The sequence below is a fragment of the Monopterus albus genome, unplaced genomic scaffold (assembly GCF_001952655.1).
Source record: "Monopterus albus unplaced genomic scaffold, M_albus_1.0 scaffold183.1, whole genome shotgun sequence".
Lineage (NCBI taxonomy): Eukaryota > Metazoa > Chordata > Actinopteri > Synbranchiformes > Synbranchidae > Monopterus > Monopterus albus.
This window is the reverse complement of record NW_018128063.1, coordinates 780,279-785,916: the sequence shown is the minus strand read 5'-3', so window position 1 is coordinate 785,916 and position 5,638 is coordinate 780,279.

The following is a 5,638-nucleotide window of genomic DNA, read 5'->3' as shown; positions in this document are numbered from 1 at the left end:
ATCTGTATGAGGTATATTTACAGGTATTGCACTGAGGGTTATTGTCCAGTCATACTGTCATTGGTTAAGTGTTCATCAGAATGATGGCCTAGGTGGTTGTCTTGGTGCACAGTGACCTGTAACGCCGTCCAGAGGGGAGGAGTTCAAACAGATTGTGTCCAGGGTGTGAGGGGTCTGCAGTGATCCTCTCCACCATCATTTTGACCCGTGGGGTGTACAGGTCCTCCATGGAGGGCAGGCTCACACCAATGATCATTTCTGCAGTCCTGACTGCCCGCTGAAGTCTGTACTTGTCCTGTTTGGTTGCTGAGCCAAACCAGACAGTGATGGAGGTGCAGAGGACAGACTCGATGATTCCTCTGTAGAGCTGTATCAGCAGCTCCTGAGGCAGGTCGAACTTCCTGAGCTGGTGCAGGAAGTACATCTGCTGTGCCTTCCACTTCAGGTCCTGGGAGATAGTGGAGCCCAGGAACTTGTAGGACTTTACTGCTGATACAGTGCTGCCAAGTATGGTGAGTGGAGGTAAGGTGGGGGGGTTCTTCCTGAAGTCCACTGTCATCTCCACTGTTTTGAGTGTTCAGCTCCAGGTTGTTGCAGCTACACCACAGGACCAGCTGCTCAACCTCCTGTCTGTAGGCTGACTCGTCATCATCTTGGATGAGACCAATGACCGTTGTATCATCAGCAAACCTTAGGAGCTTGACCGAGGGGTTACTCGAGATGCAGTTGTTGGTGTAGAATGAAAACAGCAGAGGGGAGAGTACACATCCCTGGGGGGCGTTTGTGCTTAGGGGGAAAGCGACAGTGGTGTGGTGGGTAGCGCAGTCGTCACCCAACCAGAAGGTTGAAGGTTCGAATCTTGGTGCCTGCAGTCCATGTGTCAAAATGTCCTTGGGCAAGACACTGAACCCCCCCATTGCCCCCAATGGTTAGAGCCATCGGCTGAGTTGGTGCCGCAGATGGCTGCTATTGGTTGTGTACCGGAAGCAAATTCCTTGTGTGTAACATACTTGGCCACTAAAGGTGATTACCCTTATCCTTATTGTCCAGGTACTGGATGTGGTTTTCCCCAGCCTTACCTGCTGCTTCCTGTCTGTCAGAAAGCTAGTAATCCACTGACAGTGAGCTGGGTCAGTTTGATGTCCAGGATGATGGTGTTTAACACCAAGCTGAAGCCCACAAAGAGGGCCGGTGCATAGGTCCCTGGGGAGTCGAGGTGTTGCAGGATGTAATGCAGTGCTATGTTCACTGCATCGTCCACTGACTTGTTTGCCCGGTAGGCGACCTGCAGGGGTTTTACAATGTCCTTCAAGTGGGCCAACACCAGTCTTTCAAAGCACTTCATAACTACAGATGTCAGGGTGACAGGTCTGTAGTCGTTCAGTCCACTGAGGTTTTCTTGGGGACTGGAATGATGGTGGAGCATTTGAAAGAGGAGGGGACTTCACACAGCTCCAGTGACCTGTTGAAGATAAGTGTGAAGATGGAGGCCAGCTGATCAGCACACACTTTCAGGCAGGAGGGGGGGGCACACCATCTTGGCCTGGTGCCTTTCTGATCCTTGGTTTTTTAAAGAGGCCACACACATCCTTTTCACAGATCGCTAGAGGTGGGGGGCTGGAGGGAAGAATGGTGATTGTTGGGGGAGAAGCTACTGCTGGGACTGAGGTGGGGAGGGTGAGGGGGGAGTGTTGTTTGTCAAACCGGCAGTAGAACACATTCAGGTTGTCTGCTAGTTGATGGTCCTCCACAGCAGAGGGGGATGGTTTCCTTTAGCCAGTGATGCTTTTCATGCTCCCCCACACAGACGAGGAGTTGTTGGCCGAGCTTTCAGATTTTCAGAATAGCTCCTCTTTGCTGCTCTGATCTCCCTTGTCAGTGTGTTCCTTGCCTGGCTGTACAGAGTCCTGTCCCCACACCTGTAAGCCTCCTCTTTGGCATGGCTTGTTGTTGTTGTTGTATGTGCAGAAGGACTTTTCGGGTACACACACATCCTCACAAAAGCTGATATAAGATGTCACAGTGTTCATCCAGGTCTGTAGCTGCAGTCTCAAATACACTCCAGTCTGTACAGTGGGTGGTGGGATGCAGAATCAATTTGGGCTTCTTCAAAGTAGGCCTGTAGCTCTGACTTAGCCTCCTCAGTCCAGCGCTTCACTGTTTTGTCCACAGGCTTTGCAGCTTTAAGTTTCTGCCTGTAGGTTGGAATAAGATGGACCATACAGTGATCAGAGAGTCCAAGGGCTGCGCGGGGGACAGAGTGATAGGCGTCTTTTATTGTTGTGTAGCAGTGGTCCAGTGTGATTTTGTCCCTGGTTGGACAGGTGATGTGCTGTCTCTATTTGGGCAGTTTGTGGGTGAGATTTGTCCTGTTCAAGTCCCCCAAAACAATGAATGTAGAGTCAGGATGTTCTAGCTCCACGCTAGTTATCTGTTCCGCCAGGAACTGTAGTGTGCTAGCATGGGCCTGCGGTTTTATGTACACTCCCATTAGCATGAAACTTAAATTCACGGGGAGAGTAAAAAGGTTTGCAGTTGATAACAAGAGTCTCTAGGTCTGCGGTACATGTCCTCTGTAGCACTGACATCTGTGCACCAACCTTCATTTATGTAGAAGCAGATTCGACCTCCTTTCGTTTTCCTGGACAGCTCCTTTACACGATCTGCTCTGAAAACCTGGCCCGGTACTTGAATCGCGCTGTCCATGATTGAGTCGCTGAGCCAGGTCTCCGTGAAGCACAAAGCAGCAGAGCATGCAAAGTCAGATTTAGTCCTGTTGACGAGAAGAATTTCATCCATTTTGTTGACCAGGGAGTGGAGATTTGCGATGTGAATAGATGCAAGTGGGGTCCGCGTTCCCCTCTGTCGTAACGCCTGCCCGCTTTCCACAGCGGCGTTTTTTCCAGGTCCCATATATTGCTGCTGCGCCTCCAATCAGAATGTCCATGCAGCATTCTTTGTTCACAAAAACTGGAGGAAGGTAGTTTGGTGTGAGTTGTCTGATATTTAACAGTTTTTCTCTGGTAAAAGTAATCCGGGATAGGTTGCAAAAGACCAAGAAAATAAAGAAAAACAACAAACACGAGAGAGCGCGAGTAACAAAGACTGCCATCACTGTTGATGCCATGTGTGCATATTGCATAGCATGATATGAAAGATGAAAAAACCTATACCATTAATCATTTTCTGATCTTGATTCAGACCCCTACTCGTTCACATTTTCATGTGACTACGATTCTGCCATGTTTGCATTAAGAGTGTAGTACCCCAGTTCAGCCACACAGAACCTAATACATTTACAGTATAAGGTTTAGGCTAATCCCTTATCCAGATGAATTCAATCTGAAGACTCCATCTCTCATCTAGTGCTCCACATGCTTTGAGCAGCTGCATTTTTACCTAGTCATAACAAAAAACATGAAGAATTTCGATGTGTGTGTATGATAGTCATATGGTGTGTAACTAAGGTATTCATTCATTTATTCAGACAAAATATTCTAATACAAGGTTAATACTGGAAAATAATTGGTGTCATAAGTACCTATGGTTTACTTTTCAGAATCAACATTCTGTCTGCTAACCTTGAAACAAAACAGACTAGAGCAGACTTTAAATCTTACTAAACTGCATTACTAACACATTAATGTCCAACAATTATCTAACTGATTTACTAATATCTAACAGCAGGGTGATTTGTTACATCAAACCAAGTGTTCCCCTTTCCTTGCCAAGCTGCATTAACCACTAACTGGGATACCTTAGATCACATGATGAGCTGCACACAGGAAGAAAAGATAGATTCAGAACAAGTCTGGTGTGTACAGACGATGACGACCATCACAGAGATACAGTTTGGACTGACTTGTTCAACCATTTGGAATCTCACCACATATGTTAATAAGAGAGCATTAGGCCCTATATTGGTCAAGAATTGTGAGAGAAAAATTTAATTCTAAATTTAAAAAATCATGATTACTGTCAGGGAGGTGAGTGATGCTCCCGTGAAGATAGAGTGAACCCAATTAAAAAGCCAGTCGGCTGTGCCAGTAGCACAGACTTTAATGTCCTTTTGTGATTCTAGCAGAAAAACACACAGTCTTGGAGGATCAGGCAGAAGAGTAGTACGTAATACAGTCCAAGGTCGAAGTCCCCGGCAGGGCAACAGGGAAGGCAAGGCAGAAGCGCAGGTTGGTTGAACAGGCAGGGTGTCGATCTCAGGTTGGCAGTCAGACAGGAGGGAGCAGGCTGGATCACAGGTCGGTAGAGCAGGCAGGGGTCCGGCACCAGCAGTTTGGTTGAACAGGCAGGGTGTCGATCTCAGGTTGGCAGTCAGACAGGAGGGAGCAGGCTGGATCACAGGTCGGTAGAGCAGGCAGGGGTCCGGCACCATGAAAGCAGTCAGGAAAAAACGCTGGAGAGTCTGAGCCGGGGTCTGTCGGAGGTTTCTTCCGTTAAAGGGAGTTTTTCCTCCCCACTGTCGCCAAGTGCTGCTCAGGGGGGATTTGTTGGGGTTTCCTCAATAATAATAATAATAATAATAATGATCATAATATAAAATGACATCACAAGGAGTTGTGTCCTATATTACAAACACAAAGGGTTACAGCTCATCTGGCAAATGTACCTCTCATTTTTTAACCACAAACACAAAGTCATTTTAAAAACTGGATAAAATGGGGTTTTATTTTTGGCAATAAAATTTTTATCTAGCAGTATCTAAAAATACTGAGCCATGTCTTTTATATATTTATTTTATATCTTCCATAAACCATACTTAAAATAAAAGTGCATTCTTATTCAGCACCTTATAGTTAATATTTAGGTTAAAGTTAAGTGTCAGAACTCTAAGAAAACAACAATTTGATTGGATTTGTGCTCAACACAGACACACACGCATCTGGAAATTATGGCTATATTAGTTTGTTCTCTCTCCTCTCACTATCAGAGGATTTCCAATGAATTCTTCAGAGACAGCATTAAAAACGCAGACAGAAGTTAATAAAAGTAATCAAAATAACTTCCAAAGCTTTGGCTTCTTTCTCTTTCTAAATGTGATCAAAGCAAGAGTCGAAACCAATTAAGAATTACTAAGATCTGGAAGACACAAACAACAGCAACAATAAGAAAGAGAAAATGTAATGAATGACCAGGCAACAAACAAATAAAACAATAAAGAGAAGAAAACATTACAGCAAAGAGGAGGGATAGAACAATCCACCAGGGACACTTTGCCTTTATTGTCTCTCTTCTTCTTTCATCTGGTTTATTTTTGTTTTGTTTATTTCTTCATTTCAGAGATTTGGTTTCTCATGTGTTGTCCAATGGGCCGGGATGGGGGAGGGTAGCCTTCCAGGGGGTTGGATTATTATTGTGTGTGTAAGAGTTGTATGCGTGTGTCCTTGGTTGTGTAATTATATTCTCTACATTTAGAAAAAATAGGCTGAGCTACAATATAATTGGCTTGACAATGTGAGTATATACAGCATAGTGTATATTTTATTGTTATAATACCAGAATCAACACTTTTTTCAAACTTGATTTCAAGTTGCAGGTCACATTATGCAAATGCAGTTTTCTGCTGCAGTATTACTGTGTAGCAAAACTGGCCGATATGTTCTAACCGCCACCCCCACCACCA